Genomic DNA, 24,142 nt, shown 5'->3' on the forward strand with positions numbered 1-24,142 from the left:
TCATCTTGAGATGTCCTAAATTGTCATTGCTCCTTCAGCGTACATCCTGAAACGGAAAAGACGTGTGTGTGGAAATAGCCACAGTCCTACCCATGACTGCTAACCAGTGTGAATGAGAAAGAAATCTTTGTTGTTGCAAGTGGAGGGTACCACAACTTGATAGCTTAAATGTCTCTTTGGCATGTGGATTGTTTCAAGCTGAAAACCCTCAAGTTCTGAAAGACTCAGAAAGAAACTTGGCCCTTCCTCCTAACTTCCTAAAAGAATTTAGACAGAGCATTTCTGGAATATTGTTATCACCAGAGCTATCTGAAAGAGCATGGGCTAGGGGTGGTGGCGGAGACTCTTACCTGTGGTGGATTCATTTTGATATTTGGCAAAACTAATACAATTATGTAAAGTTTAAAAATAAAATAAAATTAAAAAAAAAAAAGAAGGGCCTAGTGCTCAGGATCCACTCTGTGTCCCATTGTCTCTGTAGGGCCCAGCAAACATGTATTTATGCAACATTTGTTTTTTCCATCTTCATATGTTGGCTCAGTGGTAAAGAATTTGCCTACCAGTGCAAGAGATGTGGATTTGGTGCCTGGGTTGGGAAGATGTCCTGGAGAAAGAAATGGCAGCCCACTCTAGTATTCTTGCCTGGGAAACCCCATGGACAGAGGAGCCTGGCAGGGTACAGTCCATTGGGTCACAAAGAGTCAGACACAACTCAGAGACTAAATAACTCCATATGATGATATGATGTCCCAAACCACTAACCCCAGCATCCTTTTTTTTTTTTTTTTCTTTAGCTTAAGATGGTATTTAAGGTGGGGTCTTTGGCTATTTGGGTGAGTTACTCTGTTTTCCATGGTCTCTCCCATGTATGTATGTTATTAAGCTTTTGTTTGATTTCTCCTATAAATCTGTCTCATGTCAATTTAATACTTAGACCAGCCAGAAGAACCTAGAAGAGTAGAGGAAGATGTTTTACCTCTCTGACTCAAGGCATGGTTTTAGAGTCTCTGTTTTTGCAGGATAATCAAGCCAAATCTGACTAACACAGTGGGTTTTGAGTGAAATTCACTGCACTGCCAGGTCTAGGAGTGAACATATAACCTAATCCAAGTCATACATGTCTCTCATCTTTCTGGACACAAATGACTGGTTAGGTAATAGAATTTGGGAGCTAAGTTAGGTCAGCGGGATTTAATATTGGAATTCCTTTTGGTGCTATTCAGATTAGGCACCTGTTTTTACTCAGGGATTATGGAAACAACATCTTGTACATGTAGAATTTCCAGACCCTGCAGTGAAGGAGGAGCCTATCTGAATGTGCAGTTAACACAGTAGAATGTAGAATCAAGAGGTGGTAAGTGAAAAAGATGATTCTGGGTAAGACTATGATTCAAAAGTCTGACCTAAAATCTGTCTCTGAACTTTTCACAGCAGTTAAGAATACTGACCAGTAGTACAATGTGTGTGTGTGTATGTGTGTGTGTGTGTGTGTAATAAAGTTTGGTTACATGAGGTGCAAACCGTCAAATCATAACTACCAGGCACGTGTATAATCTCTTTTTCTTTAAACTCTTTGTGACCCCATGGACTATACAGCCCATGGAATTCTTCAGGCCACAATACTGGAGTAGGTAGCGTTTCCCTTCTCCAGGGGATCTTCCCAACCCAGGGATCGTACCCAGGTCCCCCACATTGAAGGCAGATTCTTTACCATCTGAGCCACCAGGAAAGCCCAAGAATACTTGAGTGTGTAGCCTATCCCTTCTTAAGGCGATCTTCCCGACCCAGGAATTGAACCAGGGTCTCTTGCATTGCAGGTGGATTCTTTACCAGCTGAGCTATCAGGAAAGCCCCTTCTTAGGTTCAGCTTTAATAAACCATAACTTGGGAGACCTAAAAATAACTAAACAGGATAGAATGTGTAAATTATTTCAAATTCTGGTGATCATAATCAATCTGATTACTGAAGTTTATCTTTTCTGCTTAAAAATAGTGTACAACAGATAACATACAATAAAAGTAGGACAGGGAAATGAAAATACATACATTTTATTCACTGGATTCGTTTCTGCTTAAACTTTTCCAGTTGCATGAAGGTAAATAATTTAGAAGTGGAATATAGCATAGAGAGATTTTTGTGTCCAAAGTTGACCAATGTACCTTTATGCCAAGACACTGAGGATGAGCGGTGATCAATGTTGAGGATTTTTTTTTTTTTTACTAGTAAATGTTTGCTGTTAATAGTTATATTAAATATATAATGAGATAGTAAATATTTTCAAAACCTCATTTTTTAACATTTCAAAACAAATAACATAAACCATATTGGTGCGTGTTGTTCAGTTGCTAAGTCATGGTTGACTGCAACCCCAGGGACAGAGACCAGGCTCCTCTGGCCTCCACTATCTCCCAGAATTTGCTCAAATTCATGTCCATTGAGTTGGTGATGCTATCTAGCCATTTCATCCTCTGTTACCCCCTTCTCCTCCTGCCCTCAATCTTTCCGAGCATCAGGGTCTTTTCCAGTGAGTTGGCTCTTTGCATCACGTGGCCAAAGTATTGGAGCTTCAACTTCAGCCTCAGTCCTTCCAATGAATATTCAGGGTTGGTTTTCTTTAAGATTGAGTGGTTTGATCTCCTTGAGAGAGTTCATAGAACTCAAGAGTCTTCTCCAGCACCACAATTCAAAACATCAGTTCTTTGGCAGTCAGTCTTCTTTATGGTCCAACTCTCACATCCATACATGACTACTGGAAAAACCGTATCTTTGACTATGTGGACCTTTTTCAGCAAAGTGATGTCTCTGCTTTTTAATATGCTGTCATGACCGTAAACTAATTCTGTGGATGAGTAGACAAAAGTATTTTCTTTCAGTAATAGTTAAAGTAAAATATATGAGGAGGGATGAAAAAATACTGAAAACTTAAGCAACTTTCTAAGTTGCCTTAATTTCCTCTTCCTATTCAATTAATTCTGGCCTAAATACTGCCATTTTATTCTCCAGGCATGCACATTCCCACAACTACAAACAGTTTGGTCTCAATTAATGTAAAATCACAACCCACTTTGGCTGGAATATCAAGATATTGGAGGGGAAAGGTTTCTAAACTTTAATAATCTAGATAATTGCTTCAACTCTCCACTTTGCTGGGGAATCTAGTCATAATTAACCAATTAAATCACATCAGCAGTTCACTTTTCCCCTAAGCATAGAGTTTGGAAAGATAAAAGAGAAAGAGGGAGAGAGACTAGAGAATCTATCTAAACATAAATGTCATTCCATTATAGAGCCTTATTAAATATATTTAAATGTTTTAATTTCTAGCACTCTGTTGTTCATAATGAACTCTGCAGGGATTGAAAATGAATTTTTATTCTGAGATTTTTGTCCCTTTTGAATTGCAAAGAGCATTCCTCTTGAATTTCCACTAGATACAATGAAACATATTTTAATATTGCATCAAGCTAACCCCCTGAAGAGACAACTGTCAAAAATCCACGGTATCTTTAAATCACTTTAATAATTACATTTTGCTCCATGCACAGTAATAGGTAAGAAACCATTTGTTTAACTTTATTGTTGCCCTAGTATTTTCCATACTGTTCTGTTACACACTCTCTAAGCAAGACTGAGTAGTTCAGTAAGGTTGGAGTTCAGGGTGTATGGAGATAGATAGTAAGAGATGGATATGAAAATAAAAGTTCAGACCAGAATATAAAGGTGCTTAAACACAACTGAACAAAAACAGCAACAACAAAAAGACCATGTGTAAAGTTTTAACATTCAGGGACTAATACGGTACCTAATAACAAGATATGGCACCCCACTCCAGTACTCTTGCCTGGAAAATCCCGTGGACAGAGGAGCCTGGTAGGCTGCAGTCCATGAGGTCGCTAAGAGTCAGACACAACTGAACGACTTCACTTTCATTTTTCACTTTCATGCATTGGAGAAGGAAATAGCAACCCACTCCAGTGTTCTTGCCTGGAGAATCCCAGGGACGTGGGAGCCTGGTGGGCTGCCGTCTATGGGGTCGCACAGAGTCGGACGCGACTGAAGCGACTTAGCAGCAGCAGCAGCAATAACAAGATAACTAAAATTAATGTAACTGGTACTAGTGTCATATAACATGTAATGTTACATGTTTTGCATTTATATACATTATTGTAGTTAATCTTCCCAACAGATCTTCCAGACAGGTGCTGTTATTATAAACATCATCTCATATATATAGAGACTGAAGCTTAAAGTGTTTAAGATCACACCCAGGTAAATAAGTCAAATTCATATTGTCAGACCTCAGTATCTAATTTATTTTTTAAATTTTTATTTATTTATTTTTAAATTTGAAGTTCTTTTATTTTCATCAAAGAATCAAAAATCTTTTTGTGAGTCTCTTTATGTTCTACTTAACATGTTAACAAGGAGAAATGAAAACTATAGAATTACTTTTTCCAGAGATCTTTTTTTTCTAAAACACATAATTCACAATGACATAATTATTTGATCTCCCCAAGTCTAGATCTGTGAAATACCCAAGAAGGCAAGATCATACAACACAACTTGACAGGTCATCTCATACTACATAAAAGGTCCCGGTCTACTTTAAATACTTTGTCAATGATAAAATTTGAATTGGTAGTAAGACATTCTTTAGTATATGCTTACTGGAGAAATGGAATCAGAAGAACTCGTTTGCAGTCTAATATTAGTGGCGGCAGTTACAAAACAACACAAAAAGGAAAAATAACTATGTGGGGTGGTGGATGTGTTAACTTGATTGTGGTAATCATTTCATAATACATACGTGTAGTAACCCTGAATGTGTACAACTTTTATTTGTCAGTTATACCTCAGTGCGTGCATGCGTGCACGCTAAGTTGTCTCAGTGGTGTCTGACTCTTTGTGACCCTATGGACCACAGCCTGCCAGGCTCCTCTGTCCATAGGAGTCTCCAGTAAGAATACTGGAGTGGGTTGCCATCTCCTTCCCCAGGGATATACCTCAGTAAAACTGGACAAAAATAAAAATGTAGCAGTCACAGAAATAGGGGGAAAGAATAATTAGTCAAATGTCTGGGATTCTGGTTTAGCTTCATCTGAGAGCAGTTCTGGGATGGATTTGTGTCTAGGGAGCTGTGAAGGCTTGTGAAATGAGGAAGTACTTCCATGACTAGGCTTAATGGAACTCTGTCTCCCATCACTGTGACACCAGGAATGGGAGCAACCCCGCCAGCTGTCACACATTCTGAGGTAGACCTCACCTCTGTTTTTCAAAACTGCACATTGTCACCATATGTAAGGACATTTTTCACTTCACCCCTTTTAGATCCAATCTGTCAATCTGCCAATCAACATGATATCCTCTATCCCCAGTATCATCTCAGAAACTCACAGGTAATTGTTCCCCAGAAACCTTGTCAAATGTTTTTCTTGTATCTATTGAGATGATCATGAGACTTTTTTGTCCATTTTTCTATTAATATGGTATAACATGGGGCTCTCCCAGTGGCTCAGCAGCAAAGAATTTGCCTGCAATGCAGGATACATGTGTTCAACCCTGGGTGGGGAAGATCCTAGAGGAGGAAGTAGCGACCCACTCCAATATTCTTGCCTGGGAAATCTCATGGACAGAGGGGCCTCGTGGGCTACAGTCCAAAGGGTCACAAAGAGTCAGACAGAACTGAGCAACTGAGCTATGGTATAACACATTAATTGAAATTTGAATATCAAATCAACCTCATATTTCTGGGAGTAATTCTCCATCATAGTATATCATCATTTTTATATGTTACTGAATTCAGTTTGGGATTATTAAGGATTTTTGTGTTTATATATATATATTCATAAGGAATATAGATTTTCTTTTGACTTGTTTGGCTTTAACGAAAGCTATTAATAACACTGTTGCTGCAGTTGCTTCAGTCATGTCTGACTCTGTGCAACCCCATAGATGGCAGCCCACCAAGGCTCCCCCGTCCCTGGGATTCTCCAGGCAAGAACACTGGAGTGGGTTGCCATTTCCTTCTCCAATGCATGAAAGTAAAAAGTGAAAGTGAAGTCGCTCAGTTGTGTCCGACTCTTCACGACCCCTTGGACTGCAGCCTACCAGGCTCCTCTGTCCATGGGATTTTCCAGGCAAGAGTACTGGAGTGGGGTGCCATTGCCTTCTCCAATTAATAGCACTAGTTCTATAGAATAAATTAGATGTGCTTTCTTCTTTTCTATTTGTATAAAAGAATTTTTGAAGAATTATTTTCTTCTTTAAATATTTGATAGCATTTGCCAATGAAGCTTTCTGTGCTTTTCTTTGTGGGAAGATTTTTAAACGATTAAATCAGTTGTTTTACATGTTATTGTCTTATTTAAATTGTCTATTTCTTCTTGGGTCAGTTGTGGTAATTTGAGTCTTTCTAAGAATCTGCTTATTTTGTCTGAGCTAAGTTGTTCATAATATTTCCTTATAACCTTTTAATTTCTGTAGACTCATTAATGGTGTTCCTTTATTCATTCCAAATTTGGTAATTTGAATCTTCTCCCTTACTGTCTTGGTCAATTTGTGTAAGTCAAGTGATCTTTTAAAATATAGTTTTTGTTTTCATCCATTTTCTCTATTGTTTTTATGCATTTTATAGTATTGATTTCCACTGTGATCTCTTATTTTCTTTCTTATACTTGCTTTAGATTTAATTTGAGTTTGTTTTTATAGTTTCTTAAAAGATTTGATAACTTGATTCTCTTTTTACATATGTATTTAGATCTATAAATATGACTCATGATGAGTCTTTTTCCTTTAATGTTATTCAAGATTTTCTCTGTGTGCTTATTATATGTCTGGATAGAGATCTTTTAAAATTTATCTTACTTTGAACTTCTTGGATCTGTAGATTAATGTTACTGAGTTTTAAACTCCAGAATTTCTATTTTTAACTGATTTTAACTCTTTGTTTGAGATTTGTTATGTACTGAGTTACTGTCATATTTTCAAGTATTTAAACATGGCTTATCTTGTAGTTTGAATATATTTAATAACTTCTTTGAAGTCTTTGCTGAACCCAGCATCTGAAAATACTTAGTGACAACTTCTGTTGACTGCTTTGTTTTTTTCTATGTATAAATCAGACTTATTTATTTCCATGTTTCATAATCTTTTGCTGTATACTGAACATTTTAGATAACAACTCTGGGTTCTTTTTTCCCTTGGAGAATTGTTGCTGTTTCTTTAGTAACATGCCTGAACTAAACCTGTGAAATCTTTCCTGTAATGTGTGGCCACCGATGCCTCTGCTCAGTTTTTATTTTTCTTGCTTTTATTTTCGTTTGATTCCTAGGGGTTGCCTCTATGTCTGCAGAGCTTAGTGAGCCATCAGAAGGTGGCTAGAGGTTGTGCTCAAACATTTGAATGAGCAAACTTTTATTCTCTGGTGTTGGGTTTGTGAGTGGGCTCAGGAGTACATTCAGACATTAGGTTTTTAAGTCTGGCCTCACTTAAGTTTCTACTGGGCTTTCTAGTGCATCTCCTTTGTGTGTGCAGCCAGGTTCCATCAGCCAGGGGTGCGAGTAGGTTAGGCCCTCTGCAGTTTCCAATATATGTGCACACGTCAACCTGGGCGTGGGACAAGCTGCTCCAGCCCATGATGGCTGCCTTTTGTTTTAACTCCCTCCCTCCTTCCTTCCTTTCTTTCCTTCTCCTTACTCCCTTCTCCCTCTCTCCCTCCCTTCTTTCCTTGATGAAATAAAGCTTCCAAATCAAAGTAAGTCCTCTTCTCTTCCAAGATAAGTGTTGAACAAGTGTTTGTGAATTTTATGATACAGGTGGATATTCTGTGATAAGCACCTGGCTTCCATGGGCAAGATCAGAGTGTTGTCTTGTTTGGATCACTTTGCTAGTTTGTGATTTTGGCTAAGTCATTCAACATTTGAGAAAGTACATTTTATGGTGGGAAAGAGAAAAATGGAAAATAAAGGTGAGCACGGCTGCCTTATATGTATTTATCTAGGATTCTTACAGTGGATCCTTTGTGCTGTCAGGTTCCTGTTAGAGCTAGAACTTACATCCTAGTCTTTCACATCAGTCCAATTGTCCTCTCATTCTCTCAGTCTTCATTATAATTGTGGACCCGTTGCACAGTAAAATTTTAAGAGTCAATACAATTTAAGGAGTTTAAATATACCTGATGGTTGCATGGCTTTCCTCAGGTAGGAAGGAAAGGGTAAAAGTGTGAGTTGTTGGTCTCTTTCTCTCAAAATCAACCAGACCCATGTCTTCAACTGGTATGTTTTATGTATTCAGTTTACCTTTAAAATCATGTTTAATCAAATGGTGACTCAACTCATCTGGACACCACTCTCTTTGAACCAAGCTGGCTTTGCAGGGCCTCTGGGACCCCAGGGGCACTACACGCTTCCTTGGGAAGATGGATGGTTGGCTGCTTTCTGTCCATGATCTGGCATAAAACACAAGGTGTTTGAAGTCCTAAGCCAGGGAAGGGTGGGCACCATTGTTTCCAAAGGATGACCTGGAAGGGAGCAGATTGCTGACCGACTGACCTGGTACCACCTTTCTCACTGGCCTTAACTCCAACTCATCCTTCTGCTCAATGTAGTCAGAAAATCTCTAGTGACTGTATTTCAGTGTAAGCAGATCCTGCCTGGGAAGCCTAAGTGATACCCAGAAATAAATGCCTACTGTGGACAACTCCCCAAACAAACTGGGCATTTCTTCATTTTAGTGATGTACAGCACACATCATTTTATTGTACTATATTTACAATAGCTTTTATTCCTCTGCTTTTGGTTTAAAAAGAGATCTGCTTATTTGAAGGGGAGAAAAATTCTTCCTTGTAATTCATTCAGCAAGCATCTTTGCTCCATTGGCTGAGCACTTACCCACCAGGGGAGGAGAACTAAGAATATAATGGAGGTGTAATATAGGGTTGGGAATATGTATCTGCAGAAAGCTTCAGCAGTAGAGACCTAGGAGCTGCAAGCTGTCCTTTAGCACGTGTTTATTCCTCATATGAAGTGAAGTGAAAGTCGCTCGGCCATGTCCGACTCTTTGTGACCCCATGGACTATAGCCCACCAGGCTCCTCTGTCCAAGGGATTTTCCCAGCAAGAATACTGGAGTGGGTTGCTGTTTCCTTCTCCAGGGGATCTTCCCAACCCAGGGATCGAACCCAGGTCTCCCACACTGCAGGCAGCTTCTTTACCATCTGAGCCACCAGGGAAGCCCAACCATTCTTCATATACTGTTTAAGTTTCACACATTTTCTGTCTGTTTCTTCTTTGTACCAGACAAGAAGGATCGTGATATATTTATCCAACCCATGTCAGTTCAAATGAAGAATTCAGAGTCATCTGGGGAACACATACAAACTAGTAATTTACTTGAAAGCTCTTACTCTCCTCCCACTAAAATGCCTTTTCCAAATATCCTTTCAATTTATTCCTCAATTTCCACAGCTCCCACTCCTGTTTGATACTAAGGCCACTGGTACTGAGAGAGCACTAAAATCAAGAAAATCGCAGTCACCCAACCTTTTCTCCATCACTTAGCTAGTTAAATGGCTATGCATTTCCACCTCTCACATCGTAGGATGTAATTAAATAAACGTTTTAAGCTGCTGGTTTTAAATTTCATAGGACAAAAGCCAGAAGCCAGTTTAGCTTTGTAGAGGGAAAAAAAAAATCAAATGCACAAGAATAATGTTTACAAATGTTCAAAAACAAGGCTTGTCAGCTAGATGAAGTTGCTAAATGAGCCATTTTGGACTGAATGGTCTATATCTGTTTATAAAAACTTGGATTTTTCTCCTGTTAAAATGTCACTTGGATAAAGGAATAAATTCTAACAGCTGTGACAGGATTATCATTGCTAAGAAACTCAGCTATGGTGAATTCAAAGTCAGAGACATCTACTTCACTGTCTTTCATTCAGAATAATCCAAATATTCTCTTCCACACTCAGCAAGACTAACAATGATGCACAGCCATGATTCTGACATCTTATCCCCTAAGTTAGCTGTTAGATGAGACACTTGGCTACAGTCTCTAATATTTTTCTGAGGAAGTTAGCAGAGGGATTCTTCCTAATCAAGGGATTGAACCCAGGTCTCCCGAATTGCAGGAAGATTCTTTACCGGCTGAGCCACAAGGGAAGAGAAAGGCTACCCACTCCAGTATTCTGGCCTAGAGATTCCATGAACTGTATAGTCCATGGGGTTGCAAAGAGTCGGACATGACTGAATGACTTTCACTTTCACTTTAGCAGAGGGACTCAGGATGAGACCACTATTCTTCTCTCAATGCAGCTATTTTACAAACTGGATAGAATTCATGACAAACTTCAGCAAGAATATTCCAAAAATTGTGATTTTTTTTGGTATCACAAATTTCGGTATCTCTCTTTCTTAGCCTTTTAAAATTTGAAGTATAGTTAATTTGCAACATTGTGTTAGTTTCAGGTGTACAGCAAAGTGATTCACATTCTTGTTCATATTCTTTTCCATTATAGATTAGTACAAAATAAATATAATTCCATGTACTATACAGTAGGTCCTTGTTTTTTATTTTATATGTAGTTGTGTTTAACTGTTGTGATATAGTAAAAGGTAACATTGTTGCTGTTCTTCAGTCACCCAGAAATGTCTGACTCTGCGATCCCATGGACTGCAGCACACTAGGCCTCCCTGTCTGTCACCATCTCCCAGAGTTTGCCCAAGTTCATGTTCATTGCACTGGTGATGCTGTCCAGCCATCTTGTCCTCTGATGCCCTTTGCTCCTTCTGCCCCCAGTCTTTCCCAGCGTCAGAGGCTTTTCCAACAAGTCATCTGTTGGCATCAGATGACCAAAATAGTGGAGCTTCAGCTTCAGCTTCAGCGTTAGTCCTTCCAGTGAATATTCAAGGTTGATCCCCTTGCTGTCCAAGGGACTTTCAGGAGTCTTCTCTTGCACCACAGTTCGAAGGCATCAATTCTTTAGCATTCTGCCTTCTTTACGGTCCAGCTCTCACAACTGTACATGACCACTGGGAAGACCATAGCCTTGACTATATGGACGCTTGTCCGCAGAGTATTGTTTCTGCTTTTCAACACATTGTCTAGGTTTGTCATTGCTTTCCTGCCAAGAAGCAATCGTCTTCTGATTTCATGGGTGCAGTCACTGTCCATAGTGATTTTGGAGGCCAGGAAAAGGAAATCTGTCACTACTTCCACCTATAAGTAACATAGACAAACAGAAAAATAGTGGGAATGTTGGGTAGTGAACAGAAATCAGCATGTGGGGTATGAATGAGAAAAGTGACTCAAGGCATCCTCAGAAATTAATAGGAGACAGCATTTAGCTGGGAACCTAGTTATTGCAGATAAATGTCCTTTAACGTGTATCTAACCCAATCTTATAAACTTCATTCATTGATTCATCTATCCATTCATTTGTTCATTTAATACATATATGCTCAGCACTGGAATTAACACCGGCCATAAAAAGATAAATAAGCCATGGACCTACTTTCAAGTAGATCATGTTTTAGTGTACCGTGTTTGTGCAACTAACATATTATGGGAAGTGCCATAGTGGAGGTGGATTTAAGAAACAATAGCGGTCAAAAAAGGGAAGAGATGAACTGTATGTGGAAGGTCTGAGGATAAATCACAGGGGAAGAAACTTGAGCAACATTTTGAAAAATGAACAGGAATTTGCCAGGTGGATAAAGCAGAGATAGATGGCTTTCCAGGGAGATTAAACAGCATAAGAAAAGTCTTGGGGGGTTGTGAAGCCCATAGCAACAGCAGGGATTAAATCTGATGGTCCAAATCAGTTCATGTGACCTTCCCTGAGCCGATCACCATTTCTTCTTGACTGGTTTCACCAAGACCAGCCTACATCCCAACATGTCAGGTAAAATTGCTGTGATGGCCCTTAGTGTTTCTTCATAGAGATGCCGCCCACGAAGATGAAATGAGCTAGTCTACAGAAGGCAATTGGTACAGCTGCTGGCAAAACCAGCAAGTTCGTTCTTATTGTTCTGCTTAGTTATTCCTGAGGTTTAAATAAAAAAGCCAAACGTGGACATCTAGCAAGACTGTAGAGCCTCACTGGTTTCCTCTTATGGAAGGTAAGTCGAACATAGTGAAAGGAAAGCCATGGCTGGACACTGGACAGCACGTCCCCAGGAAGCCTTTCCAGGGCTTGCTTTTCCTAATCCTGATTGGGTTGACTCCTTTGTGTTTTATACATAGCTCCATCTGATCCTATCATATTGTAATAGAAAAATTTGTCCCATTAAACTGTGAGTTCCTCAAAGGAACACATGTATCTTATTCATCATTTTATCTCAAACACTTGAGATAATGTAGGTACTAAATATGTCTGTTCAAATAACTTATGAATAGGCAGATCACAAAGAACACTTGATGATAGAGATTATATCTGTGCTGGGCCCCAGTGGATGGGGATGACTTTTGAAATGCAGAAATGGGAAAAATCACAGCAAGGAGAAAGAAATGCTCAGAATAAGCGTGGAAATGGAGACATGTCCATCTTTCTTGAAAATGTCAGTTAATATGATGCAGTCGAAGTAAACCGTAAGTGAAGCAGGTGTAGGGGTGAGAAGGAAGACTTTAGGGCAGGTTGAAAAGGACCTTGAATGCTGTGCTAATGAGATTAGATTTTGTAACCTGTGGAATAGAAAGACCAGGAGGTTTTCTTCTGGGGACTGATATGGTCCGAATGCTTTTCTCTCTTTCTCTGGTGGGCATGTGCACATACTCGTACACACATTCACTCACAATGCAGGGCATTAATTTAGGCCTGGCTTAGAAAATAAAAAGTTGTTTATATGGGTTAAAAAGCAACCTGGCTTCCTTGGTGGCATGGGAGACCCAGGTTTAATCCCTGGGTCAGGAAGATCCCTTGGAGAAGGAAATGGTGACTCACTCCAGTATTCTTGCCTGGAGAATTCTATGGGCAGAGGACCCTGGTGGGCTACAGTCCATGGGGTTGCAAAAAGTCAGACATGATTGAGCTTCTAACACACAGAAAATAAAAAATTGGTTACATAGGTTAAAAAGCAACATGGACCTCTTCTAAATAATATTCACACTGAAATCTAATTCTGTTTCTTAAAACAGTATCTTTGATTTGGTGGAACAAGAGCTCTAAAAATACCACTAGAGTTAAGAAACAGAAAGAAACACATTGTCCTGATGAAAATAAAGGGAAGGGCTCCCTGACAGCTCAGTTGGTAAAGAATCTGCCTGCAATGCAGGAGACCCCTGTTCAAGTCCTGGGTCAGGAAGATCCCCTGGAGAAGGGACAGGCTACCCACTCTAGTATTCTTGGGCTTCCCTGTGGTTCAGCTGGTAAAGAGTCCGCCTGCAGTGCAGGAGACCTGGGTTGGATCCCTGGGTTGGGAAGATTCCCTGGAGAAGGAAAAGGCTACCCACTCCAGTATTCTGGCCTAGATAATTCCACGGACTGTATAGTCCATGGGGTTGCAAAGAGTCGGACATGACTGGGCAACTTTCACTTTCACTTTTGAATTCTAAAATTACAGGAATTTGAGTTCTAGGTTCCAGTCTTTCTCAAGGACAATTTTACTCATCCCTCTGCATTTTCTTTATATAGCCAAGTGAATGTTCTTTTTGCTTCAGCAAGTTTGAGCTAATTATCCTGTCCCTAGCAATGGAAAGTACCTGGTAGTAATATTTAAATTACCATTTTACAGATATGAAAATCAAGGCACACAGAGTTTAAGGAACTTGCCCAAGGTCATAGAGCTAGTGAAAAATTGTACCAACATTGAAATTAAGATCTAACTTCAGAGTATAAATCTTGACCAGGTATGCAAATACATCTCAGTATTTCCATTCTAAAGGAAAATCATGGAGATAATGGCTATGCCTTAATTGTGCTTTTATCTTACACAGCCACTAACACATTCCATAATATGTACATATTTAATGTATGTACAATTCTTGAAGTGTAGAGTTATAAAAGTTCCAGATGTGCTGTATTTTTGTGGCTAAGAAATAAATAACGATATTCCTATCACTCATGTTGTAAATATTTCTTCATATTGATTCATAAACCAAAATATTATGTATGCTATAATTGGTGGGTTAAGAGAAAAGCATTTTGTAGTCAACTCTTACTGTGCTTTTCTGCCTTTTTGTCCCTCACCATTTTTCTCTTTGATCAGCAAAGTCTCCTCTACTTGGAGGAAACAATGAGAATTTTATAAACCTACCTTGGGCTGTAAAACATACACATACCTTTAATAGTGACAGAAGTATCTTTGGCACTTCCTCTAGAGTGAGATTTACTTCAGAAATTTGCATTTAACAGACAAACGTAATATTGTTGAAGAACACAGAATTATAAATTCATGGACATTTGGGTACTGGGGATACTTTATAATCTGCACATCCATACTCTGACTGTGGGTTTTATAGCTGTGTAGTTCAAATTACCCAAGATGGAGAAAGCCATCACTTTCATTATTAACTGTATTTGAGGGGTTTGTAGCAACTGCTCCATGAAAGCTCTTTAGAACAGGAAACTCACACAGGAAGTTGCAGGCCTAATGTGCTTTCTCCTTTAGGGTATGAATTTGTCACCTCTTGATGTAATTTTTCCCAAGTTTGATTGGTCTTGGAAGTATTCATTTTGCATAACATTCTAAAATTCTCCTGGTTTAAAAATGAAAAATTGCAGGTGATTACTTTACAGCCCATGTAATTGCATTTGGAGATTCTCTGCCTCTTAAAGTCTCGTGGATAACCATGATAATGTTCTCCCCAAACACACTTTTGAACCGAGTTTTATTATGGGTAGCACCTGACCTTTCAGCATAATTGCATGTGGTCCAAATTAATTGTTCTGTTCTATTGTGCCTTGAATAATAGGTGTTTGAAATGAGACTAATTATGTAGATACCCGATGGAGAAGAGAATCTTAGAGTGAGCTCTTTTGGGTGCCTCGAATTTGGAATATAAGGTATAAAATGACACTTAATTAACTAATAAACCAACTGACAAGACTGACTCCACAGGAGACTTCTAGTCAACACAATTCAGAAAATTAGGAGATTCTTCCTTAACTGGAATATAATAAGATAAAGCTTACTCACCGAACTAAATATTGCCATAAATTAACATGCTGGTGGGAGAGGCCTTTAATATAGACTTTTTAAAGGAAAACATAAAAACTTCTGCTTATCTATTTCGATTGCTTGTTTAATACATGCTCCATTTATCTCTTGATGCCTTTTTGGAATATTTTCATGGATGTCGTTGTGGTATTGAATAACAAGTACCAAAGTGCATATTCTAAACCTAAATTTGATGCCAATTTGCTGTGTAATTAACTGATTTAAGGACCTCAGTAACTGTGTAAGTAAATCAAGCTCTTCAGATTGTTTATTTTTCTCCTCATCTGAAATTGCTTGTGAGCGTCTCTCTCTGCTTGTTTGTTAGAAGTATCTGCTATGGAAACATGAGTAGAAAAGATGGTACATAAAATGCAGTGCCATGAAGTTGCAGGATGTGGGGAGAAGGTGCCACTGCTGCCCATCCCCCACCCACCTTCCCTGGTGTTATCCTGACCAAGATGGCCAGAAAACTGAGCTTGACTAAATTTTAGACAGTCTTCTTCCTAACCCTGGGCCCTACTTCTCTTTTCTTAGAAGATTTACTTTGGAAAACTTCTAAGTTCTTTCTCTGCTTCTTTGAGCTACATATAAGTCTTTTAAAAAGCCTCTTGCCAGGTTTTACAACCTGGGAATGTCTTTCTCAAGGACCAGTGAGCCATCTCTTTGAAAGCATCAGGATAATATCCCTATCTTCCAGGTTCTGCAGGAGAGGAGGAGCCTTTCAGTGGAGGCCTTACTCCACGTTGTAAAACTACTCTCTGTCACAAAGAGAATATTCTTTTCTTTTGGGGAAAGCTAGTTATATCAAATCTTGATGAAACTGAAAGAGGAGAGTGAAAAAGCTGACTTGAAACTCAACATTCAAAAAACTAAGATCATGGCATCTGGTTCCATCACTTCGTGGAAAATAGATGGGGAAACAATGGAAACAGTGACAGACTTTATTTTCTTGGGCTCCAATATCACTGCAGATGGTGACTGCAGCCATGAAATGAAAAGATGCTTGTTCTTTGGAAGAAAGGCTATCATCAACCTAGACAGCGTATTAAAAAGCAGAGATATTACTTTGCCCACAAAGGTCCATCTGGTTAAAGCTATTGTTTTTCAGCAGTCATGTATGGATGTGAGAATTGGACCATAAAGAAAGCTGAGTGCCAAAGAATTGATGCTTTTGAACTGTGGTGTTGGAGAAGACTCTTGAGAGTCCCTTGGACTGCAAGGAGATCAAATCAGTCAATCCTAAAGGAAATCAGTCCTGAATATTCATTGGAAGAACTGATGCTAAAGCTGAAACTCCAATACTTTGGCTACCTGATGTGAAGAACTGACTTATTGGAAAAGACCCTGATGCTGGAAAATAACGAAGGCAGGAGGAGAAGGGAGGACAGAGGATGAGCTGGTTGGATGGCATCATGGACTTCATGGACATGAGTTTGAGTAAACTCTGGGAGTTGGTGATGGACAGGGAGGCCTGGTGTGCTGCAATCCATGGGGTCACAAAGATTTGGACACGACTGAGCGACTGAACTGAACTGGGTTATCAAATGCACATGGTCTAGGTTCTCCCTCTTACCTAACACTTAAAAATCTTCCTGCTCTTTGTTTTAGTGGAGTTGAGCTCCACTGGAGCTCTGGCTTCTCTCCCTTATTATAATAGCCTTAAAGTCTTCCTTGCCTGTGGTGCAATTCTTGCCTATCATCAACAGGATGCTCTGTGACATACAGCCATTTCCGGTCACTTCAACCCTTTTACACTTAGCCAGTAACTGTGTTGAACATATAATCTAGTGTGCAGAGGTGTTGTTGAACTTAGATATCTGGCTGTGTTTTTACCATGCCAGGCATACATCCTTGTTATGGCATGTATCCTAGGTAGTTTGCTAACGGTCTTAATACTGAGAGCCTAAGTCTTCTTGTAAGGAAATTAACATTTGTGAAGCTCCAAAGATGTACCGCATGAACTGGTTTGTGATCCACATACTGTATGGATTTCAATCCTCTCAATATCTCTGTAAAGTGAGTGACATTAACTCTTGGTAGATTTGAAAACTGACTGGTTATGTCCTTGCCCAAACCCAGTGATTTGAAAGTGCTAAAGACATTGAGTGCAAGCAGGGGAGTAGGACCTACAAACCTGGATTTGAATCCTGTCTCTGTCACTTAGTACTACCTAATCAGCTAGCTACTAGTTAGCTCCCATTTTACATATGAAAAAACTAAGGTTTATAAATTTTAGGTTACTATCCCAAAGAGGCACTATTGTTAATTATCTTGTATGGATTTTGTGAGCATGGAGTGAGGCAACGTGTAAGAACTGCTTAGCTGCTGCTGCTAAGTCGCTTCAGTTGTGTCTGACTCTGTGCGACCCCATAGACGGCAGCCCACCAGGCTCCCCTGTCCCTGGGATTCTCCAGGCAAGAACACTGGAGTGGGATGCCATTTCCTTCTCCAATGTATGAAAGTGAAAGTGAAGTTGCTCAGTCATGTCCGACTCTTAGCGACCCCACGGACTACAGCCCACCAGGCTCCTCCGTCCATGGGATTTTCCAGGCAAGAGTACTGGAGTGGGGTGCCATTGCCTTCTCCAAGAACTGCTTAGGAGAGGTTCCAAATTTGATAAGGACCCAGTAAATGTTGAATATTATGATTTGTGGTTCACTTTTTGCCTCTTTGGAGAAGGAAATGGCAACCCATTCCAGTACTCTTGCCTTGAAAATTCCGTGGATGGAGGAGCCTAGTAGGCTACAGCCCATGGCATTGCAAAGAGCTGGACACGACTGAGCAACTTCAGCTACTGCCTCTTCTTCTGGGAGTAAAGAAACAGTTGGGGGAGCACATTGACAATGACTTAGCATCCATGGGGGTGTCAGTTTGATTTGTTGATTTTTTGGGAAAGATTGTGGATCAAAACCATCCTTTATGTAGGGATGTCCCATGATAAGGAGTGAATACTTGCACTGAGTGGGTAAAAAAACCTTTATAAGAGCCAATGAAGATGAAAGAGTATCTTGAGAGGATCAAGAAGACTTCTAGAAACAAAGAAAATCAGTGTTTGTTGAACTGGGAGTTTCCAGTTTGGTTTTGACCCCAGTTCTGTTGAGCTGTAGTGTAGGTTTGTATATGTATGGCTGAGTCCCTTCGCTGTTCACCTAAAATGGTCACAACATTGTTAATCAGCTACACCCCAATACACAATTAAAAAGTTAAAAAAAAAAGCCTAGGGCTATGCCACTTACAAGAAGATTTTGAATACTTTAAAATGCATTTTTGTTGTTTATCATCTCTGACTCTTTTGCAACTCATGAACTGTAGGCTGCAAGGGTCCTCTGTCCATGAGATTTCCCAGGCAAGAATACTGGAGTGGGCTGCATTTCCTTCTCCAAGGGATTTTCCCCACCTAAGGACTGAACCCATGTCTCCTGCATTGCCAGGTGGGTTCTTTACCATTGAGTCACCAGGGAAGCTGTTAAATGCATTAGTGGTATTGTTTTTCACTTTTAACATATGTCCTTAGTCATGTCAGACTCTTTGCGACCCCATAGATTGTAGCCCACCAAGCTCCTCCGTCCATGGGATTCTCCAGGCAAGAATACTTGAGTGGGTTGCCATTTCCTCCTCCAGGGCATTATCCAGACCTAGGGATCCAACCGTATCTCCTGTGTTTCCTACATCAGCCGGCAGATTCTTTACCACTGAGCCAGCTGGTGTGTTCAAGGCTACTGATATTCCCATTTTACAGATGAGGAAACAGTCACAAAGTCACATGTGTACTGAATGGCAGATCCTCTAGCCCCAGCGTCTCTTGAGTGACATAGTCTATAGCACGTGTCTGCACCTGGCAGGCCTCTTTCCCTAGCACCCTTCACTTTTAGGGGGGACCAGAAGAAACATTCAATTTAATTTACAGTTAATAAAAATTACTCCCATGTTAGTTTAATTATTTAGTATATAAATAACTTTTAATGAATTTTTTGGCTCTATTTTGGGAATAACAGCCTAAAATTAGCTTAATTTCAATAATTACCTAATGACAACATGGCTATTTAAAAAGCATTCAAAGAATCTAGAACATGTCAGTGTATGACACATTAATTTTTCCATCTGTAACACTTTCTTATGAGTTAATTAATTCCTTTCACATAATAAACAAATTACGTATGTATTATGGCATCTTAAGTAATGGACTCGATTCATTTAATTGTTCTTAATGATCTCAGTTTTCTTTGGTTTTGTGACTATATAGGTTTTTCTCATTAGGGGAAAGAACAAAATGTTAGAAAAGAAAAAACTGGGAGTTTTAAGTATCAGTTGAACCTATCTGAGAATTTTGCTATGATAGTTTGATATATTTTTACAGTTGATTAAGTTTGCTTAGTAATTGCCTGTTGTAAGATAATCATGCAACATCTAACAGAACAAAAGAGAGGGAATCGCTCCTTTCTTCCAGGACCGAATACCTTTTGTAATGCACAACAACAGAGAAGTCCATCATTAACTCTCATTGTATCGGAAAACAATAATGTCATGAGAGATTGAATGTAGAGACTGAACTTTTTGACTTTTGAGAGTTACTAAAATGTACATTTTAAAACTAATTCTGGTGTTTAAATTGTGTGACTACCTCTGCCTGCCTGGGAAATTTGATTGCGCTGAAGTGCTATGAAATGCATGCATTTATGCAAAGGTCAATTATGATATAGGCAATCTATTTTAGGGTAAGCTTCCTCGCACCTTTGGAAATGATTCCTTTTTTTAGCTAAGTGAGAATCTCTCAAGGAATACAAAAATTAAAAGGGAAAATCAAGCAGTTCAGTCTTTATACTTTTTCTTCTAAGTCTCCCCAGTAGAGGCCGTTATCAGCATTTATTCAGCAAAGACAGCAGCTTGCTGAGCTTAGTGCAATCTCAGATGGGTATGTCCTTCTGAAAAGAGAGATTGGGAGGAACCTAAGGCTGAAATACAGTGATGAGGGGGATGCTGATATAGCATTAATAAAATAAAAGCAAGCTAGAAAGCAGTACACTTTCAATTTTATTTTTAAAGATGTTTGCACATCTATATGTGCATTGCATTAAAAAAAAAACACTGGGAAGAAGTGAATCAAATTTTTAATGAGCTTTATCTCTTAGGAAGACTGGTGATTTGTACTTTTTACTTTTTAATTTTTCCACATTTTACTGATGATATTATATATCTTTATCTTTAAAAAAAGCAACGGTATTACAAATTTTAAAAGCAAGAGTAATGAAAACCTAATTTCTGAAAAAAAGCCTCTAGCTACCATTTCAAGGACCATGATTAAACAGATTACCTGGGAAAGACATGTTTGTTTCTATTTTTCATTTTAATACATAGTAGCTCCTTATATGTGCAGCAAATAGTATTCAAGATGAATATTGACACTATAGATTTCATTTATGTAGAAGATCTATATATTAGCATATATAAATACGTCTGATTTCAAGTGGCCTCAGCCTGCAGTGCCTTAAAGCAGGGCTGTGGTTCCTGGCCAGAGATTGAGATTGGGTCATAGCATTGAGATTCACTAAATCCTAGCCACTTAGATCAGAGGTCAGTGACAAGACCCTAGCCCTTTGGTTTTGCAGAAAGGAATTCCCACAAAGATGGAATGTAGTGAAAGAAGTACAGTGTCTTATTAGGAGGAAAAGGTATAAGTACGTGTGGATAGACACATGGGCAGATTCAGAGGGAGAGCTGTGCCCTTGAGGTAGTTTAAATCACTTACATGGAGCGTTTCCTTTGGCCAGTCGTTTTGATTTGCCTGGTTCAGAGTCCACATTTGGTATGTCTCAGGATCCTCCCATGCGTGCACACGCATCTCTACAGGTCTACAGGTAGTTAGCATCACTTAGCATCACTCCCCTTTTGATGTCTAAGGAGGCTTTCTGCACCTGTGTGGTAGAGGAGGTCTCCTGACTTTGAGAATGAGAAATATGTGGTCTCAGACCTTCTATCTGGGCAGGATCCAGCTTTCCCTCTCAACTGTCCTGCTATTTTCGTCTTGGAATATTGGTCCACAGGGAACAAATCTCAAATTACTTTACCCAGGGTAGGGGGAGGCGTCTGCCTCCTGCCTCCTGTCGACTCTCATTATTCACAATTTTATATTTGTGAATGTACCTACTCGTTAAAATATATTTGTAACCCCCAAATCAACACTTGAGGTGCTTCATTTGTCCCTTGTGGACATACACAGGCTCTAAGCAGCAAAACAACTCTGAGTCACGCAGTGTGCACATTCCCCACTAAGGTGGGATCCAGGCAGCAGCTCTGCCTTCTTGTTTCAGCTCTCATACTGTAAACAAGTCCTTTCTATGGTCTACTTAGTGCTACATTTTGCACGATTTTATGCCTTTTGTTGTTGATGTCACCACTTAAGATTGGCCCAGCCTTAGTGCTGAAGTGCTGTCTCGTGTTCCTAAAGGCAAGAAGTTTGGGTTGTTCCTTTCAGAGAAAATATACTTGTTAGATAGGCTTTATTCAGGCTTGAGTTATAGAGCTTTTGGTTGTGTGTTCAGTGTTAAGAAACCAACAACATATATTAAACAAGTTGTCTTTAAAACAGAAATGCATGTCCAACAAGGTATGTATTAATCAGTTGATGGAAATGTTGTGTCAGGAGTCTCACAGGAACCTAACTTTTGTTTACCTTAAGAGCAATGGTCTGCTGCTGCTGCTGCTGCTAAGTTGCTTCAGTCGTGTCCAACTCTGTGCGACCCCATAGACGGCAGCCCACCAGGCTCCCCCATTCCTGGGATTCTCCAGGCAAGAACACTGGAGTGGGTTGCCATTTCCTTCTCCAGTGCATGAAAGTGAAAAGTGAAAGTGAAGTCGCTCAGTCGTGTCCGACTCTTTTCGACCCCATGGACCACAGCCTACCAGCCTCCTCTGCCCATGGTCTAGTATTTGCTAATTCAGTATTTCTGGAAATATTATAAAATATAATTACAGCAAATAGCAAAAATAAACTGTGTATGTATAAGTGTGTGTGTGTGAAACGGTTCATCTCAGATTGGGACTTGAACCTGGCCAAAACTCATGGTCTGCCAACTTATATTGCACACCTGGTTTCAGGACCTAATGAAGCTCAGGTTCTTAATGTCTCATTGCAGGAAGCATTCAGTGAGAGACAAAGTGATAGGTAAGAAGTGGATTTATTTAAAGAGAAATACATTCTGCAGACAGAGCATGGGCCATCTCAGAAGGTGAGGGTGGCCTTGGGAGAAACGAACTCCATAGAGAGTGTGGGTTATTGCAGAGGGTGAGTGTGGCCTCAAAATATGGTGTGATTAGCTTTTATGGGCTGGGTAATTTCATAGGTTAATGAGTAGGAGGATTATTCCAACTATTTTGGGGGATGGGGTAGAGATTTCTAGGAACTGAGCCACCACCCACATTTTGGTCTTTGATAGTCAGCCTTGGAACCGTCCTGGCATCTCTGGTTGTCTCATTTATCTTGCTGATGTGTTGCAATGAGTGTATACTGAGGATCAAGGCCTAATTGAAGTTGACTTGTCTGCCATCTTGGACCTATTTGATTCTAATCAATTTATGTTGTGTCCTCAGGATACATCTTTCTTTCAAAGGTTGTGCCCTGCCCCTCCCCTTCTGTTTCATATGTATCAAACTGTATGTATATGTATGTGCATATACATATATGTACATGCAACTTTCGTCCAGTTTTTGCATTAGTAGAATTCACAAATACAATTTATAAGTATAACCCAGTCACACATAAAACATCACATGTATTTCCATGTGTTTCTTTCTTCTCCCTCCTCCATCTCCCTCTCCAGTTTTCTCTGGTTCATATACAATACAGTCTTATATTTGGTTCCTCAATAACTGAATATTGAAATGTGACTGCATGGCAGAGTCTTTGTCCTGGCTTTTTTCATCTGTAGAAACTACAGAAGACTTTCCTATCCAAAAAATTTGAACCCACTTAAGAAATGGCACCCCACTCCAGTACTCTTGCCTGGAAAATTCCATGGACGGAGGAGCCCTGTAGGCTGCAGTCCATGGGGTCGCTCAGAGTCTGATAGGACTGAGCAACTTCACTTTCACTTTTCACCTTCATGCGTTGGAGAAGGAAATGGCAACCCACTCCAGTATTCTTGCCTGGAGAATCCCAGGGACGGGGGAGCCTGGTGGGCTGCCGTCTATGGGGTCACACAGAGTCGGACACGACTGAAGCCACTTAGCAGCAGCAGCAGCAGCAGCAGCAAGAAACAATAAAAACAGTGATGACAAGAACTAGACTGATTTGGAAGCTTCTGATATTTTCTTGTGTGTTGTGACTAGAGAGTGGCCATCAAGGGACAGATGACTCCAGTGGAAATTTCCCTGAGGGGCCTCAGGGTGTAATTGAAAAGTATAATATTGAGAAAAAGGAAATTGATAACATTCTGCATAGTAATGTAAAATACTATCTCTGTTGATAACCAGGAAGTTAGTAGAGATTATGTTGTAGGAGGACCATATTCTATTTCTGAATATGGATTTTTTTAGTCATTTTTTTCAGAAGTCTAATGTTTGTTTTTAGTCAAGCGTCTGGGCCTTTGTGTATGGGTGTGTGTTTCATCCAACTGATATGTAATCAAAGGATGACATGAAGAAAAGAGCAGTCACACATAAGGACAGATGTCTGTGTGCAGTAACCCATTCTGAACCCAAAGTCCTTAATACATTTTGAAGGATAAAGGTGACTATTCCAGGCAGAAGAATGACCATGGAAAAAACCACAGATAAATGAGAGAGGGAGGGTAGTTCTTGGAATTGCAAACCTTGGAATTGCACCCTGTGCATCTATCATATTGACTCTGAGTCCAAGGAGAAGCTGTGAAAGTTTGGAGAATTTGCAACCGGACAAAGGAGGTTCATCCTGATGTTTCTGCCACAAGGCCTGTTCTTTATTCAGACAGCTGTGTGGAGACTCTGCAGAGCCCTAAGCAGGGAAACTTGGTG

Source organism: Bos javanicus, chromosome 18 (assembly GCF_032452875.1).
Source record: "Bos javanicus breed banteng chromosome 18, ARS-OSU_banteng_1.0, whole genome shotgun sequence".
Taxonomy (NCBI): Eukaryota; Metazoa; Chordata; class Mammalia; order Artiodactyla; family Bovidae; genus Bos; species Bos javanicus.